Consider the following 18,760-nt stretch of genomic DNA (forward strand, 5'->3'; position numbering starts at 1 on the left):
CAGAGGCAGAGCTGGTGTGACACTGGTATCGGAATTGAAGTCGGTAGCGAAATTGATGTGAACCTGAAGTCAAAGACGGAGCTGAAATTATAGTCAGATGCAAAGCTGGTGTGGAGCTGGAGTTTGAGGTGGAGCTGAAGTCAGGGGCAGTGCTGGTGAGCAGCTGGAGTCAGAGATGGAGCTGAAGTCAGTGGCAGAACTGGTGTGGAGCTGGAGTCGGTATCGGCGCTGAAGTCAGAGGCAGAGCTGGTGTGGAAGTGGAGTCAGAGGCTGTTCCATTAAACCATATAGTGTACATTCCTTCCCTGCAACACTAGTGAAATCTTCATGGTATAGTGGATAGTGCTCTGGACTCTCACCCCAGCGACCCGGGTTCAAATCCCGGTGGGACCAAAAAAAATATGTCATCATGGAACAGGCGTTGGCGGCGGAGCTGGTGTGGAGCTGGAGTCGGAGGCGGAACGGAAGTCAGAGGTGGCGCTGGAGCTGGAGGCGGAGCTGAAGTCGGAGGCGGAGCTGAAGTCAGGGGCAGATTTGGTATGACGCCGGGATCGAAGGCGGAGCTGAAGTCAGTGACAGAGATGGTTTGGAGCTGGAGTTGGAGGAGCTGTAGTCAGAGGTGAAATTGAAGTCAGATGCAGAACTGGTGTGGAGCTGGAGTCAGAGGCGGAGCTGAAGTCAGGGTCGGAGGTAGGGCCGAAGTCAGAAACTGGTGTGGAGCTGGAGGCGGAGCTGGAGGCTGTAGTCAGAGGCAGAGATGGTGTAGAGCTGGAGTCAGATGTAGAACTGGTGTGGAGCTGAAGTCAGAGGCGGAGCTGAAGTTGGAGTCAGATGCAAAGCTGGTGTGGGGCTGGAGTTGGAGGCAGAGCTGGTGTGGAGCTGGAGTCAGAGGTGGTGCTGTAGTCAGAGACTGGTGTGGAGCTGGGGGCGGAGCTGAAGGCAGAGCAGGTGTGGAGCTGGAGGCAAAGTTGGTGGCGGAAGTGGGGCTGAAGTCAGTGGCAGAGCTGGAGGCGGAGCTGAAGTCAGAGGCAGAGCTGAAATTGGAGTCAGATGCAGAGCTGATGTGGAGGTGGAGTCAGAGGTGGAACTGGTGTGGAGCTGGAGTCGGAGGAGGAGCTGTAGTCAGAGGCGGAGCTGAAGTTGAAGTCAGATGCAAAACTGGTGTGGAGCTGGAGTCGGAGGTGGAGCTGAAGTCAGAGGAAGAGCTGATGTGAAGCTGGAGTCAGAGGCGGAGCTGAAGTCAGGGTCGGAGGTGGAGCTGAAGTCAGAGATTGGTGTGGAGCTGGAGGCGGAGCTGGAGGCGGAGCTGGAGGCGGAAGTGGGGCTGAAGTCAGAGGCAGACATGGTGTAGAGCTGGAGTCAGAGGCAGAGCTGGAGGCGGAGCTGAAGTCAGAGGCAGAGCTGGAGGCGGTGCTGAAGTCAGAAGTGGAGCTGAAGTCAGAGGCAGAGCTGGTGGTGGAGTCAGAGACTGCTCCATTAAAACATATAGTGTACATTCCTTCCCTGCAACACTAGTGAAGTCTTCATGGTATAGTGGATAGTGCTCTGGACTCTCACCCCAGCGGCCCGAGTTCAAATCCCGGTGGGACCAAAAAAAATATGTCATCATGGAAAAGGCGTTGGAGACGGAGCTGGTGTGGAGCTGGAGTTGGAGGCGGAACGGAACTGCCTTCAGCTGAAGTCAGAGGCAGCTCTGGTGTGGGGCCGGGATCGGAGGCAGAGATGGTGTGAAGCTGGAGTTGGAGGAGGAGCTGGAGTTAGTAGCAGAGCTAGTGAGGAGCTGGAGTCAAATGCGGAGCTGAAGTCAGAGGCAGAGCTGGAGGTGGTGCTGAAGTCAGACGTGGAGCTGAAGTCAGAGGCAGAACTGGTGGTGGAGTTAGACACTGCTCCATTAAACTTGCTTATCAGCAACAGCTAAAGTATGCGCTCCTCAATGGTTCCCCACCTGAATTAGTCAACAGGGTGTGGAAACACTTGGTGGAAGCACACACTGCTTGTGTTACAACAACCATGTAGTGGGCCAGAGACGCTGACAAAGTGTTCAAGAAAGGCAAAGGTTCTGATGTATTTCATCTAGATGATGATGATAATCATGTAGATGAAGATGCAACAGTTTTCTTCCAAAGTTCCCAATGGGGCAGAGGAAGAGGTCAAGGCCAACAAGGTCGCAGGCCGCCATATGGTTCAAAACCCCCACCAGATTCTGACAACTGTTGGAACTGTGGGAGACGAGGACACTTTGCAAGAGTGTGTCGTTATGCAAAACGAGACCAATCAAAGGGTGGAGGGAGGGGCAGAGGAAAAGCCAAATTTTCAGCATAACGGGCTTCCTCCCCTTTGACCGCTCATGCTCCTACTTTTGGTTTAAAACATTTTTTTTAGGTTATTAGAACCCCTGTACATACAATGAAATTATGACAATGCTGATTGTATGCCCGGCAAATGACAAGGGGTCAAATTATGTGTGCACACTAAAGTTAAAATTTGCAAATCAAGTGGTAAAGTAATACAACTTGTTTCTAAAAGATAAATAGAAAAATTAGAATGTGCTGTCCTCGCGTGCGTGGGTGGGACCAGCTTCATGATCGACCGCAAGAAATGGCCAGCTTGTGACGAATCATTGTTGCCAGGTCCCCTCCCCTCGCACCGAGAGCTGTGCACGTGTGTGCATATTTGTTAAACTGATAAAATTGGCTAAACCTGTGTACAAAAGAAATTTGTTAGACTGTGGTCTATCCAATTTGCACCGCAAAACAGAAACAATTTTGAAGAATAAAATAAATAAATAAATAAATAAATAAGAGAAGAAAAGAAAGAAATCTGTTTGTAGACAGAAAACTGGTTTAATTCGCAAGCTGTGTTTTTTTTTTATGTGTTGAGTTTTTTTTTTTTTTGGACTGGTGAATTGTTCTATCGGAAACATTAGGATAGGGATTGTGCTGAGAATGGTATATGAATGTTGTGTGGAGGACTTGGATAGCTTGGGACCAATGTGTTGAAAAGACTCCTCTTTGGTGACTGTGTGTGAGATGCAAATGAGCAGGGACGAATGATTTCCTGAATGAAAGGAAAGTATTGGTTGAATGGTTGAAGTTGTTGGAGACTACTATGGGAAATTGGTAGAGCAGCTTGGACAAAAGAGTGATTTTGTGCAAGTTAAATGCTAAGAAAACAAAAACAAAAAACCCAAAGAAAAAGTTGTTGCTAATTACTAACGAAGTTATGAGGAAGTGGTGTGGGTGTTTAGAAGGGCACGCGCTTATGCGCTTCCCTGGCTCATCAACATTTGTTTGACTGATCAAAGGAACCATTTGCTACGGGACTTAACATCCAAATCTAACCGGGATCAGAGAATCTCCTTTAAACCAGGAGGCAATAAATGGGATAGCCCCTGTCGTAAATGATCTTTTGTCAGGAGGGATCATTAGGAAGTGCTCAGATATTCCTTGCAACACTCCTATTTTTCCAGTCCAAAAGGCCAACAAGATTGATTGGCGAATGATACAAGATTTACGAGCAGTAAATGAGGCAATACAAACGAGCACCTAATGTGCCTGACCCGCACACACTTCTGAACACTTTGAAACCATACCAGAAGTTTTTCACGGTGATTGATCTTAGCAATGCATTTTTCTCAGTGCCAATCCACCCAGACTCACAGTTTTGGTTTGCGTTTACCTTTAAAGGACTAAGTTATACGTACACCAGATTGCCGCAGGGATTTGCTGATAGTCCAACTATTTTCACTCAAGCTATCATGGCATGTTTGGCTGATTTTCAAATTTCAAACAAAAGCCAACTTCTAGTTTATGTAGATGATCTCTTGATAGCCTCTGAAACTGAAGCTGCTTGCAAGGAAGACTCCTTAGCTTTGTTACACTATCTCTGTAAAGCAGGGAATAAAGTAAGCAAAAATAAACTACAATGGATCAAACAGGAAGTGAACTATTTAGGTCACACGTTGTCAGCTGCTGGAAGACAGATACAAAAAAACTGAAAACAAATCATTGCAGATGCACCAAAACCTGAATAAAAAAAAAAAAATGTCATTTTTGGGGCTCTGCAATTACTGCAGAGCATGGATCCCACATTATGCAGAAAAGACGCAACCACTGCTGAATATTGTGCATGGAGTCCGCCAAACTGTTCACAAAATAACAGGTTTTGCGCCATTCGAACTGTTGACTGGTCGCCTAATGCCAGGGCCTGCCTCCACCTTGGTCCCGCCAGCTGACGTACCGACACCTGATTTATCACACGCTGCATACTGGAAGTATCTTCATTCACTTGTATCCAGTGTGTCTACGCAGGTCGCAGACAAAGCGGTTGCAGATTTGTCATCAGCATCACCGGAGTCGGACATCACTCCGTATGTCTACCTCCGGGTGCTTTCCCGGAAGTGGACTGAACCTCGCTGGAAAGGACCGTTTAGGGTTCTGGCTAGAACTTCACACGCCGTCCAATTGGAAACTAAAGGACAAAAGTGGTACCATTACTCACAGTTGCGCCAGGCCCCAGACTTTGTGCCTGCCTATGGTGAGCATAAAGGTTGACCGCCCGGACGGGCAGGTCAAGAGAGGGAACATGACGATGGCGAGAATTGGATCAAAGTCGGACTTGAAAGTGTCTGAACCAAGACGACGACGATGCAAATGTTTAACTTTATTGACTATTTTGCTTGCTGGCTTGTGCTTTGTGTGGACTATGTTGGCGTTTGAACATATGGTGCGGGATGGCAGAAGTGATGGAGCGAAAGGAGAACGAGTGAGGGTGTATCATTCCTGTAATGGAACGGTATGGTATGAAGCAGAGCAAGATGGTGGTAAGACGCTGACACAGACACAACAACTACTGCTAAATCTGAAGTATAAACAACCGACCATCGACAGCGTCCCCGCCCCCAGTTCAAATAGAGGCAGAATAATCCTCTTCCCCCTTGGTGGCCAGGTAGTCTCCCCTGGCCACTGAAGACTGAAGACGACAACCGCGCGGCAGACATTTCCAAGTTCTCCCCCGATGAAGCAGTGCTGCAAAGGGGGTGAGAATTGTGCTCACCCTCCAACAGTGGGCATGCCAAGCCCCCGACGGCTGAACAATCACGAGCAATTTTTGTCTTGACTGTTGTTATTGGTAACATTCTGGTCGCCTAAGGCAGAGGGACCGTGTGAGACTTTTCCTGCATTATGACATCTTGCCGCAGGATTGGGACATAGAAACTTGTGTTAAGTGTTGATCGCAATTTGGAGTCAGATCAATAGCTAAAAATCCGTATCCTAACAAGTTTCAATGTCGGAGTTAAAACTAGGGCTGAAGTTTCCGAATGCCATACGTGATGGGTGTTGTAAAAAAATTGCTTGAATGATTGAATTGAAAAAAAATAAACTAAAATAAAAGCTTACAGCGCCTGGTATTCCCAGGCGGTCTCCCATCCAAGTACTAACCAGGCCCGACCCTGCTAAGTTTCCGAGATCGAATGAGATCGGACGTTCTCAGGGTAGTATGGCCGTAAGCCATCAGAATCTCCAGAGTTTTGCATTTTATAGACACAATCGTCCCTGAAAACCCGTGCCAAGCAACTTGATGGCTGTTGTAAAAGTTTCCTTTCACAATTGATGTGGGGAAAAAAAAGGCTTTCAGCACCTGGTATTCCCTGAACATCTCCCATCCATGTTTTGCAGGCTGGCGCCCCCTTGGCTCCCCAGTGAGTTCCTAGCCCCCCCCCCTAAACACTCCACCAGTAACATTTTTGTCTCACACTTAATATTAATGGGATGGATGTGCTTGGTGCAGGGACACAAGCTTCTCAACATCAGGCTGGAACTCACTAAGAAGAAGTCGTAGATCCCCGCGGTCAGTAATTTTCAGTCGGTTTCTTTGCTTGGAAAGAAGCAAGGCGACTGCACTGAAGCCCCGTTCTACTAAATATGATGTTGGGAAGGCAATAAAGTACATCTTGACCTTGTTCCACAGCACTTGATAGCAGTCAGAGATTTTTTTTTGGAACCAAAAATCTTGATATGACTTTTTGAACTTTGGCCTTAGCTCAATGTCATTTTGAATTGAAATCAGTTCTTCCTCTGCCACTCCAGTTTCTTCACCGTCGACATTTAGGAATGGATTGATCACGCAGTCTGGTATTTCAAGCAATAAAATGTCCTCAAATCTACCACTCGAACTTCTGACTTCGACTTCAGACTGCCGCCCCCCTACCGCCCCCTTCTTCCTCACCGCCCCCCCAGATCTTTCCACCGGTACCGCCCACTTTGGGAACCACTTCTGTACATAGTCTCGCCTCAAATTTTTGTCTTAACTGTTGTTATTGGTAACATTCTGGTCGCCTAAGGCAGAGGGACCGTGTGAGACTTTTCCTGCATTATGACATCTTGCCGCAGGTTTTTCACTCACACATTAAAATTGATCTACGTAGATTGCGTAAATGATGTTTAGCCGAGCATGTTTTACAGAACACTAATGATTTTGAAATGATGATCGAAAATGCTTTGCAAGTGATGGACACAATGATGTGCTGTTTCTGTGTTTAGATTTTGTTGTTGTTTTTCTTTCTTCATTATATTTTCTTACTTATGTTTTATTGATCGGGGTGGGCATAATCATATGATAAACAGGAGGGATATGTTAGGGTTTATAAACTATCTTGATCGTATAATTATGTTGAGATGTAGACTAGAATGATGAACTTTGTTTGAACCTTTTACCTTTCCTTGACTCTGAAAAGTTTAACCATTCAGTTGTTGAAACTTTCCAAAAGGTGTGGAAACATCCTTGTTTACTTAGTCATCTAAAATGCTCCACTAGGTTTTATTTCCAAGACCTCGTAAAACAATAAACTGGGACCCTCTGCACTGGTTAACCATTTGCTGAGGTGACCACCAACTGGGACCCTCTGCACTGATTAACCATTTGCTGAGGTGACCACCAAACATGTCAAATGTCACCCCCACCCTACTTGTTCTCAATAAATATGCTCTTGTAAGAGACTAACGGCTGAGTCTGTTAGGACATTGCTGTACCTACAGTAACAGACAAGCTCTCCACCTGCAAGTGCTTAAAGGGCATACTGTCTCCAGTGTGGTTCTTGCAAAATAAGTTAGAGTCAGAACATCTCTAACAGGTGTTGTAAAAGATTGCTTGAACAATTGAAGTGAAAAAAAATAAAATAAAATAAAAGCTCACAGCACCTGGTATTCCCAGGCGGTCTCCCATGCAAGTACTAAGTAGGCCCGACCCTGCTAAGCTTCCGAGATTGGACGAGATTGGGCGTTCTCAGGGTAGTATGGCCGTAAGCCGTCAGAGTCTCCAGAGTTTTACATTTTATAGACACAATCGCCCCTGAAAACCCGTGCCAAGCAACGACGGTACTTGATGCCTGTTGTAAAAGTTTCCTTTCACAATTGACGTGGGAAAAAAAAGGCTTTCAGCACTGGTATTCCCTGAACGTCTCCCATCCATGTAACAACCAGGTAAGAAAAAGGCTTTCTTCCAAGACTTTTGGTGTTTCACGGAAACATGGCTATCATGAAACGTTATTGACAGCTTTTTGTGTGGTAGCACGGATTTGCCGTTGCGACCTGCATTTTGCCGTATCAAAGTAAATGTCTTGAAAAGGGGAAAAACACTACATTGGAAGTGTTTTTCCCCTTTTCAAGACATTTGACTGCTGCTTTGAGTTCACAGGGAGCCAGGCTCTTTATTTACTGTACATAGTCTCCCCTCTAGTGGTACGAATTGTAAACTACAACGGTATGGATGACACCACACAATTTACATTTCAAACTCGGGTTACAGTTTCAATGTCGGAGTTAAAACTAGGGCTGAAGTTTCCGAATGCCATACGTGATGGGTGTTGTAAAAGATTGCTTGAACGATTGAATTGAAAAAAATAAAATAAAAGCTTACAGCACCTGGTATTCCCGGGCGGTCTTCCATCCAAGTACTAACCAGGCCCGACCTTGCTAAGCTTCCGAGATCGGACAATCGGGCGTTCTCAGGGTAGTATGGCCGTAAGCCGTCGAAGTCACCAAAGTTTTGCATTTTATATAAACAATCGCCCCTGAAAACCTGTGCCTAGCAACTTGATGGCTGTTGTAAAAGTTTTCTTTCACAATTGATGTGGGAAAAAAAAGGCTTTCAGCACCTGGTATTCCTTGAACATCTCCCATCCATGTTTTGCAGGCTGGCGCCCCCTTGGCTCCCTAGTGAGTTCCTAGCCCCCCGTCCCCCCACAGACACATATGGAAACAAACACCTCTTTCTTGATATTTGGTATGCTGCAATTTGAAAAGAGGTTAAACACTGATGTGTATTTCACAAATAAAACCCAATTTAGCAAACCAATTCATTTTTTAACTGTTTTAACTGTTTCAGCAACATAGAATGGTAAAGACCTAAACACTCCACCAGTAACATTTTTGTCTCACACTTAATATTATGGGATGGATGTGCTTGGTGCAGGGACACAAGCTTCTCAACATCAGGCTGGAACTCACTAAGAAGAAGTCGTAGATCCCCGCGGTCAGTAATTTTCAGTCGGTTTCTTTGCTTGGAAAGAAGCAAGGCGACTGCACTGAAGCCCCGTTCTACTAAATATGATGTTGGGAAGGCAATAAAGTACATCTTGACCTTGTTCCACAGCACTTGATAGCAGTCAGAGATTTTTTTTTGGAACCAAAAATCTTGATATGACTTTTTGAACTTTGGCCTTAGCTCAATGTCATTTTGAATTGAAATCAGTTCTTCCTCTGCCACTCCAGTTTCTTCACCGACGACATTTAGGAATGGATTGATCACCCAGTCTGGTATTTCAAGCAATAAAATGTCCTCAAATCTACCACTCGAACTTCTGACTTCGACTTCAGACTGCCGCCCCCCTACCGCCCCCTTCTTCCTCACCGCCCCCCCAGATCTTCCCACCGGTACCGCCCACTTTGGGAACCACTGCTGTACATAGTCTCCCCTCTAGCGGTAAGAAACGTGAACTGCAACGCTATGGATGACACCACACAATTTACGTTTAAAACTCGGGTTATAGTTTCAATGTCGGAGTTAAAACTAGGGCTGAAGTTTCCCAATGCCATACGTGATGGGTGTTGTAAAAGATTGCTTGAACGATTGAATTGAAAAAAATACAATAAAATAAAAGCTTACAGCACCTGGTATTCCCAGGCGGTCTCCCATCCAAGTACTAACCTGGCCAGACCTTGCTAAGCTTCCGAGATTGCGTGTTCTCAGGGTAGTATGGCCGTAAGCCATCAGAGTTCCCAGAGTTTTGCATTTTATAGACACAATTGCCCCTGAAAACCCGTGCCAAGCAACTTGATGGCTGTTGTAAAAGTTTCCTTTCACAATTGACGTGGGGAAAAAAAAGGCTTTTAGCACCTGGTATTCCCTGAACGTCTCCTATCCATGTCACAACCAGATCCGAAAAAGGCTTTCTTCCAAGACTTTTGGTGTTTCACGGAAACATGGCTATCGTGAAACGTTATTGACAGCTTTTTGTGTGGTAGCACGAATTTGCCGTTGCGACCTGCATTTCGCTGTATCAAAGTAAATGTCATGAAAAGGATAAAAACACTACATGGAAGCGCAATATGTATGTAATGTTGGGTTATTTTACAAATAAAGACTGCTGCTTTGAGTTCACAGGGAGCCAGGCTCTTTATTTACTGTACATAGTCTCCCCTCTAGCGGTAAGAAACGTGAACTACAACGGTATGTATGACACTACACAATTTACGTTTCAAACTCGGGTTATAGTTTCAATGTCGGAGTTAAAACTAGGGCTGAAGTTTCCGAATGCCATACGTGATGGGTGTTGTAAAAAAATTGCTTGAACGATTGAATTGAAAATAAATAAATCTTCACCTTCACCTTCATCTTCTTCCGCTTATCCGGGGTCGGGTCGCGGGGGCAGCAGCTTTAGGAGGGACTCCTAGACCTCCCTCTCCCCAGCCACTTCCTCCAGCTCATCCCGGGGGATTCCAAGGCGTTCCCAGGCCAGCCGAGGGACGTAGTCTCTCCAGCGCGTCCTGGGTCGTCCCCGGCGTCTCCTACCGGTGGGACATGCCCGGAACACCTCCCCAGGGAGGCGTTCAGGAGGCATCCTAATGAGATGCCCGAGCCACCTCAACTGGCTCCTCTCAACGTGGAGGAGCAGCGGCTCTACTCCGAGTCTCTCCCGGATGACTGAGCTTCTCACCCTATCTCTAAGGGAGAGCCCGGACACCCTGCGGAGGAAACTCATTTCAGCCGCTTGTATCCTGGATCTTGTTCTTTCGGTCACGACCCATAGCTCGTGACCATAGGTGAGGGTAGGAGCGTAGCTCGGTAAATCGAGAGCTTTGCCATTTGGCTCAGCTCTCTCTTCACCACGACGGACCGGTACAGAGTCCGCATTACTGCCGACGCTGCACCGATCCGCCTGTCGATCTCGCGCTCCATCCTGCCCTCACTCGTGAACAAGACCCCAAGATACTTGAACTCCTCCACTTGGGGCAGGCTCTCATCCCCGATCCGGAGAGGGCATTCCACCCTTTTCCGACCGAGGACCATGGACTTGGATTTGGAGGTGCTGACCCTCATCCCGACCGACCATGGACTCGGATTTGGAGGTGCTGACCCTCATCCCGACCGCTTCACACTCGGCTGCGAACCGCTCCAGTGAGAGCTGGAGATCACGGACTGAAGAAGCCAACAGCACCACGTCATCTGCAAAAAGCAGTGACGCAATGCTGAGGTCCCCAAACCGGACGCCCTCAACGCCTCGGCTGCGCCTAGAAATTCTGTCCATAAAAATTATGAACAGAATCGGTGACAAAGCGCAGCCTTGGCGGAGTCCAACCCTCACTGGGAACGAATCCGACTTACTGTCGGAAATGTGGACCAAACTCTGGCATCGGTGATACAGGGACCGAACCGCCCTTATCAGTTGGCTCGGCACCCCGTACTCCCGAAGCACCCTCCAGAGAACCTCCCGAGGGACACGGTCGAACGCCTTCTCCAAGTCCACAAAACACATGTGGACTGGTTGGGCGAACTCCCATGCACCCTCGAGGATCCTGCCGAGGGTGTAGAGCTGGTCCACTGTTCCACGGCCAGGACGAAAGCCACACTGCTCCTCCTGAATCCGAGATTCGACCTCCCGACGGATCCTCCTCTCCAGCACCCCTGAATAGACCTTACCAGGGAGGCTGAGGAGTGTGATTCCCCTGTAATTGGAACACACCCTCCGGTCCCCCTTCTTAAAGAGGGGAACCACCACCCCAGTCTGCCAATCCAGAGGCACCGTCCCCGATGTCCACGCAATGCTGTAGAGGCGTGTCAGCCATGACAGCCCCACAACATCCAGAGCCTTTAAGAACTCCGGGCGGATCTCATCCACCCCCGGGGCCTTGCCACCAAGGAGTTTTTTAACTACCTCAGTGACTTCGACCTCCGAGATTGGAGAGTCCGCCTCAGAGTCCTCAGGCCCTGCTTCCACAATGGAAGGCGTGTCGGTCGAATTGAGGAGGTCTTCGTCACCGACTCACGACATCCCGAGTCGAGGTCAGCAGCACACCATCTCCACTGTAAACAGTGTTGACCGTGCACTGCTTCCCCCTCCTGAGACGCCGGATGGTGGACCAGAATTTCCTCGAAGCCGTCCGGAAGTCATTCTCCATGGTCTCGCCAAACTCCTCACACGCCCGAGTTTTTGCCTCAGCAACCGCCGAAGCCGCGTTCCGCTTGGCCATCCGGTACCTGTCAGCTGTCTCCAGAGTCCCGCAGGCCAAAAAGCCCTATAGGACTCCTTCTTCAGCTTGACGGCATCCCTTACCGCCGGTGTCCACCAGCGGGTTCGGGGATTGCCGCCACAACAGGCACCAACAACCTTAACGGCCACAGCTCCGGTCGGCTGCCTCAACAATGGAGGCGCGGAACAAGGTCCACTCGGACTCAATGTCCCCCGCCTCCCCGTGGGAAAAGCTCTGCCGGAGGTGGGAGTTGAAGCTCTTCCTGACAGGGGATTCTGCCAGACGTTCCCAGCAGACCCTCACAGAGCGTTTGGGTCTGCCAGGTCGGACCGGCATCTTCCCCCGCCATCGGAGCCAACCCACCACCAGGTGGTGATCAGTTGACAGCTCCGCCCCTCTCTTCACCCGAGTGTCCAAAACATGCGGCCGCAAATCCGATGACACGACTACAAGGTCGATCAACGAACTGCGGCCTAGGGTGTCCTGGTGCCAAGTGCACACATGGACACCCTTATGCCTGAACATGGTGTTCATTATAGAAAATCCGTGTCGAGCACAAAAGTCCAATAATAGAACACCGCTCTGGTTCAGATCGGGGGGGCCGTTCCTCCCAATCATGCCCTTCCAGGTCTCACTGTCATTGCCCACGTGAGCATTGAAGTCACCCAGTAGAACGATGGAGTCCCCAGAAGGAGCGCTCTCCAGCACTTCCTCCAGGGACTCTAAGAAGGGTGGGTACTTTGAGCTGCCGTTCGGTGCATAGACACAAACAACAGGACCCGTCCCCCCACCCGAAGGCGGAGGGAGGCTACCCTCTCGCTCACCGGGGTGAACCCCAATGTGCAGGCGCCCAGCCGGGGGGCAATAAGTATGCCGACAGCTGCTCGACGCATCTCACCGTGGGCAACTCCAGAGTGGAAGAGAGTCCAGCCCCTCTCGATAGGGCTTGTACCAGAGCCCAAACTATGTGTGGAGGCAAGTCCGACTATGTCTAGTCGGAACCTTTCTGCCTCACACACCAGCTTGGGCTCCTTTCCAGCCAGAGAGGTGACATTCCATGTCCCTAGAGCCAGCCTCTGCAGCCGGGGATCGGACCGCCAAGGTCCCCGCCTTTGGCCGCCGCCCAGCTCACTATGCACCCGACCCCTTTGGCCCGTCCTATAGGTGGTGAGCCCATTGGAAGGGGAACCCATGTTTTCTTTTCGGGCTATGCCCGACCGGACCCCATGAGCGAAGGCCCGGCCACCAGGCGCTCGCCTTCGAGCCCCACCTCCAGGCCTGGCTCCAGAGAGGTGCCCCGGTGACCCGCGTCCGGGCGAGGGAAAACGACATCCATATATTTTTTTCATCATAAGGGGTCTTCTGAGCCGTGCTTTGTCTGGCCCCTCACCTAGGACCCTTCTGCCATGGTTACCCTACCAGGGGCATGAAGCCCCAGACAACATGGCTCCTAGGATCATAGGGGCACGCAAATCCCTCCACCACGATAAGGTGACGACTCAAGGAGGGTGAAAATAAATAAATAAATAAATAAAAGCTTACAGCACCTGGTATTCCCAGGCGGACTCCCATCTAAGTACTAACCAGGCCCGACCCTGCTAAGCTTCCGAGATCTGACGAGATCGGGCATTCTCAGGGTAGTATGGCCGTAAGCTGTCAGAATATCCAGAGTTTTGCATTTTATAGACACAATCGCCCCTGAAAACTCGTGCCAAGCAACTTGATGGCTGTTGTAAAAGTTTCCTTTCACAATTGACGTGGAAAAAAAAGGCTTTCAGCACCTGGTATTCCCTGAACGTCTCCCATCCATGTCACACAACCAGGTCCGAAAAAGGCTTTCTTCCATGACTTTTGGTGTTTCATGGAAACATGGCTATCATGAAAAGTTATTGACAGCTTTTTGTGTGGTAGCACGAATTTGCCGTTGCGACCTGCATTTTGCCGTATCAAAGTAAATGTCTTGAAAAAGGGAAAAACACTATATTGGAAGTGTTTTTCCCATTTCAAGACATTTGACTGCTGCTTTAAGTTCACCGGAAGCCAGGCTGTTTATTTACTGTACATAGTCTACCCTCTAGCGGTAAGAAACGTGAACTGCAACGCTATGGATGACACCACACAATTTACGTTTCAAACTCGGGTTATAGTTTCAATGTCGGAGTTAAAACTAGGGCTGAAGTTTCCGAATGCCATACGTGATGGGTGTTGCAAAAGATTGCTTGAACGATTGAATTGAAAAAATAAATACATAAATAAATAAATATTAGCTTACAGCACCTGGTATTCCCAGGCGGTCTGTCATCCGAGTACTAACCAGGCCCGACCGTGCTAAGTTTCCGAGATCAGGCGTTTTCAGGGTAGTATGGCCGTAATCCGACAAAGTTTCCAAAGTTTTGCATTTTATAGAAACAAATGCCCCTGAAAACCCGTGCCAAGCAACTTGATGGCTGTTGTAAATGTTTCCTTTCACAATTGACGTGGGAAAAAAAAGGCTTTCAGCACTGGTATTCCCTGAACATCTCCCATCCATGTAACAACCAGGTCCGAAAAAGGCTTTCTTCCAAGACTTTTGGTGTTTCACGTGAACATGGCTATCATGAAACGTTATTGACAGCTTTTTGTGTGATAGCACGAATTTGCCGTTGCGACCTGCATTTTGCTGTATCAAAGTAAATGTCATGAAAAGGGTAAAAACACTACATGGAAGGGCAATGTGTATGTAATGTTGGGTTATTTTACAAATAAAGACTGCTGCTTTGAGTTCACAGGGAGCCAGGCTCTTTATTTACTGTACATAGTCTCGCCTCTAGTGGTAGTACATGCAAGTACTAACCGGGCCCGACCTTGCTAAGCTTCCGAAATCGGACGAGATCAGGCGTTCTCAGGGTAGTATGGCCGCAAGCCATCAGAGGCTCCAGAGTTTTACATTTTATAGACACAATCGGCCCTGAAAACCCGTGCCAAGCAACGATGGTACTTGATGCCTGTTGTAAAAGTTTCCTTTCACAATTGACGTGGGAAAAAAAAGGCTTTCAGCACTGGTATTCCCTGAACGTCTCCCATCCATGTAACAACCAGGTAAGAAAAAGGCTTTCTTCCAAGACTTTTGGTGTTTCACGGAAACATGGCTATCATGAAACGTTATTGACAGCTTTTTGTGTGGTAGCACGGATTTGCCGTTGCGACCTGCATTTTGCCGTATCAAAGTAAATGTCTTGAAAAGGGGAAAAACACTACATTGGAAGTGTTTTTCCCCTTTTCAAGACATTTGACTGCTGCTTTGAGTTCACAGGGAGCCAGGCTCTTTATTTACTGTACATAGTCTCCCCTCTAGTGGTACGAATCGTGAACTACAACGGTATGGATGACACCACACAATTTACATTTCAAACTCGGGTTACAGTTTCAATGTCGGAGTTAAAACTAGGGCTGAAGTTTCCGAATGCCATACGTGATGGGTGTTGTAAAAGATTGCTTGAACGATTGAATTGAAAAAAATAAAATAAAAGCTTACAGCACCTGGTATTCCCGGGCGGTCTTCCATCCAAGTACTAACCAGGCCCGACCTTGCTAAGCTTCCGAGATCGGACAATCGGGCGTTCTCAGGGTAGTATGGCCGTAAGCCGTCGAAGTCACCAAAGTTTGTCATTTTATATAAACAATCGCCCCTGAAAACCTGTGCCTAGCAACTTGATGGCTGTTGTAAAAGTTTCCTTTCACAATTGATGTGGGAAAAAAAAGGCTTTCAGCACCTGGTATTCCCTGAACATCTCCCATCCATGTTTTGCAGGCTGGCGCCCCCTTGGCTCCCCAGTGAGTTCCTAGCCCCCCCCCCATGATGGCTGTTGTAAAAGTTTCCTTTCACAATTGATGTGGGAAAAAAAAGGCTTTCAGCACCTGGTATTCCCTGAACATCTCCCATCCATGTTTTGCAGGCTGGCGCCCCCTTGGCTCCCCAGTGAGTTCCTAGCCCCCCCCCCCCCTAAACACTCCACCAGTAACATTTTTGTCTCACACTTATTATTAATGGGATGGATGTGCTTGGTGCAGGGACAAGCTTCTGAACATCAGGCTGGAACTCACTAAGAAGAAGTCGTAGATCCCCGCGGTCAGTAATTTTCAGTCGGTTTCTCTAGTCGCTACCTTCTAGCGGTAAGAAACGTGAACTGCAACGCTATGGATGACACCACACAATTTACGTTTCAAACTCGGGTTATAGTTTCAATGTCGGAGTTAAAACTAGGGCTGAAGTTTCCGAATGCCATACGTGATGGGTGTTGCAAAAGATTGCTTGAACGATTGAATTGAAAAAATAAATACATAAATAAATAAATATTAGCTTACAGCACCTGGTATTCCCAGGCGGTCTGTCATCCGAGTACTAACCAGGCCCGACCGTGCTAAGTTTCCGAGATCAGGCGTTTTCAGGGTAGTATGGCCGTAATCCGACAAAGTTTCCAAAGTTTTGCATTTTATAGAAACAAATGCCCCTGAAAACCCGTGCCAAGCAACTTGATGGCTGTTGTAAATGTTTCCTTTCACAATTGACGTGGGAAAAAAAAGGCTTTCAGCACTGGTATTCCCTGAACATCTCCCATCCATGTAACAACCAGGTCCGAAAAAGGCTTTCTTCCAAGACTTTTGGTGTTTCACGTGAACATGGCTATCATGAAACGTTATTGACAGCTTTTTGTGTGATAGCACGAATTTGCCGTTGCGACCTGCATTTTGCTGTATCAAAGTAAATGTCATGAAAAGGGTAAAAACACTACATGGAAGGGCAATGTGTATGTAATGTTGGGTTATTTTACAAATAAAGACTGCTGCTTTGAGTTCACAGGGAGCCAGGCTCTTTATTTACTGTACATAGTCTCGCCTCTAGTGGTAGTACATGCAAGTACTAACCGGGCCCGACCTTGCTAAGCTTCCGAAATCGGACGAGATCAGGCGTTCTCAGGGTAGTATGGCCGCAAGCCATCAGAGGCTCCAGAGTTTTACATTTTATAGACACAATCGGCCCTGAAAACCCGTGCCAAGCAACGATGGTACTTGATGCCTGTTGTAAAAGTTTCCTTTCACAATTGACGTGGGAAAAAAAAGGCTTTCAGCACTGGTATTCCCTGAACGTCTCCCATCCATGTAACAACCAGGTAAGAAAAAGGCTTTCTTCCAAGACTTTTGGTGTTTCACGGAAACATGGCTATCATGAAACGTTATTGACAGCTTTTTGTGTGGTAGCACGGATTTGCCGTTGCGACCTGCATTTTGCCGTATCAAAGTAAATGTCTTGAAAAGGGGAAAAACACTACATTGGAAGTGTTTTTCCCCTTTTCAAGACATTTGACTGCTGCTTTGAGTTCACAGGGAGCCAGGCTCTTTATTTACTGTACATAGTCTCCCCTCTAGTGGTACGAATCGTGAACTACAACGGTATGGATGACACCACACAATTTACATTTCAAACTCGGGTTACAGTTTCAATGTCGGAGTTAAAACTAGGGCTGAAGTTTCCGAATGCCATACGTGATGGGTGTTGTAAAAGATTGCTTGAACGATTGAATTGAAAAAAATAAAATAAAAGCTTACAGCACCTGGTATTCCCGGGCGGTCTTCCATCCAAGTACTAACCAGGCCCGACCTTGCTAAGCTTCCGAGATCGGACAATCGGGCGTTCTCAGGGTAGTATGGCCGTAAGCCGTCGAAGTCACCAAAGTTTGTCATTTTATATAAACAATCGCCCCTGAAAACCTGTGCCTAGCAACTTGATGGCTGTTGTAAAAGTTTCCTTTCACAATTGATGTGGGAAAAAAAAGGCTTTCAGCACCTGGTATTCCCTGAACATCTCCCATCCATGTTTTGCAGGCTGGCGCCCCCTTGGCTCCCCAGTGAGTTCCTAGCCCCCCCCCCATGATGGCTGTTGTAAAAGTTTCCTTTCACAATTGATGTGGGAAAAAAAAGGCTTTCAGCACCTGGTATTCCCTGAACATCTCCCATCCATGTTTTGCAGGCTGGCGCCCCCTTGGCTCCCCAGTGAGTTCCTAGCCCCCCCCCCCCCTAAACACTCCACCAGTAACATTTTTGTCTCACACTTATTATTAATGGGATGGATGTGCTTGGTGCAGGGACAAGCTTCTGAACATCAGGCTGGAACTCACTAAGAAGAAGTCGTAGATCCCCGCGGTCAGTAATTTTCAGTCGGTTTCTCTAGTCGCTACCTTCTAGCGGTAAGAAACGTGAACTGCAACGCTATGGATGACACCACACAATTTACGTTTCAAACTCGGGTTATAGTTTCAATGTCGGAGTTCGAACTAGGGCTGAAGTTTCCGAATGCCATACGTGATGGGTGTTGCAAAAGATTGCTTGAACGATTGAATTGAAAAAATAAATACATAAATAAATAAATATTAGCTTACAGCACCTGGTATTCCCAGGCGGTCTGTCATCCGAGTACTAACCAGGCCCGACCGTGCTAAGTTTCCGAGATCAGGCGTTTTCAGGGTAGTATGGCCGTAATCCGACAAAGTTTCCAAAGTTTTGCATTTTATAGAAACAAATGCCCCTGAAAACCGGTGCCAAGCAACTTGATGGCTGTTGTAAAAGTTTCCTTTCACAATTGACGTGGGAAAAAAAAGGCTTTCAGCACTGGTATTCCCTGAACATCTCCCATCCATGTAACAACCAGGTCCGAAAAAGGCTTTCTTCCAAGACTTTTGGTGTTTCACGGGAACATGGCTATCATGAAACGTTATTGACAGCTTTTTGTGTGATAGCACGAATTTGCCGTTGCGACCTGCATTTTGCTGTATCAAAGTAAATGTCATGAAAAGGGTAAAAACACTACATGGAAGGGCAATGTGTATGTAATGTTGGGTTATTTTACAAAAAAAGACTGCTGCTTTGAGTTCACAGGGAGCCAGGCTCTTTATTTACTGTACATAGTCTCGCCTCTAGTGGTAGTACATGCAAGTACTAACCGGGCCCGACCTTGCTAAGCTTCCGAAATCGGA

The 18,760-nt window shown here is 47.6% G+C and overlaps 1 non-coding gene and 6 pseudogenes across 1 annotated transcript; all 7 read right to left on the minus strand.

The window, feature by feature from the left end:
• Window positions 1-5,392: 5,392 nt before the first annotated feature.
• LOC147039942 (5S ribosomal RNA) lies at window positions 5,393-5,511 on the minus strand (annotated as a pseudogene).
• A 1,676-nt stretch (window positions 5,512-7,187) lies between these two features.
• Window positions 7,188-7,306, minus strand: LOC147039943 (5S ribosomal RNA; annotated as a pseudogene).
• Window positions 7,307-7,910: 604 nt separating this feature from the next.
• On the minus strand, window positions 7,911-8,027 carry LOC147039944 (5S ribosomal RNA; annotated as a pseudogene).
• Window positions 8,028-9,158: 1,131 nt separating this feature from the next.
• On the minus strand, window positions 9,159-9,267 carry LOC147039945 (5S ribosomal RNA; annotated as a pseudogene).
• A 4,018-nt stretch (window positions 9,268-13,285) lies between these two features.
• Window positions 13,286-13,404, minus strand: LOC147039946 (5S ribosomal RNA). The gene has a single exon (XR_015063240.1). It is a non-coding gene; the product is annotated as a 5S ribosomal RNA (ribosomal RNA).
• A 1,853-nt stretch (window positions 13,405-15,257) lies between these two features.
• Window positions 15,258-15,374, minus strand: LOC147039947 (5S ribosomal RNA; annotated as a pseudogene).
• A 1,955-nt stretch (window positions 15,375-17,329) lies between these two features.
• On the minus strand, window positions 17,330-17,446 carry LOC147039948 (5S ribosomal RNA; annotated as a pseudogene).
• Between the last annotated feature and the right edge of the window lie 1,314 nt (window positions 17,447-18,760).

This window comes from Syngnathus leptorhynchus, chromosome 21, assembly GCF_054491065.1.
Source record: "Syngnathus leptorhynchus isolate UIUO chromosome 21, UIUO_Slep, whole genome shotgun sequence".
Classification (NCBI taxonomy): domain Eukaryota; kingdom Metazoa; phylum Chordata; class Actinopteri; order Syngnathiformes; family Syngnathidae; genus Syngnathus; species Syngnathus leptorhynchus.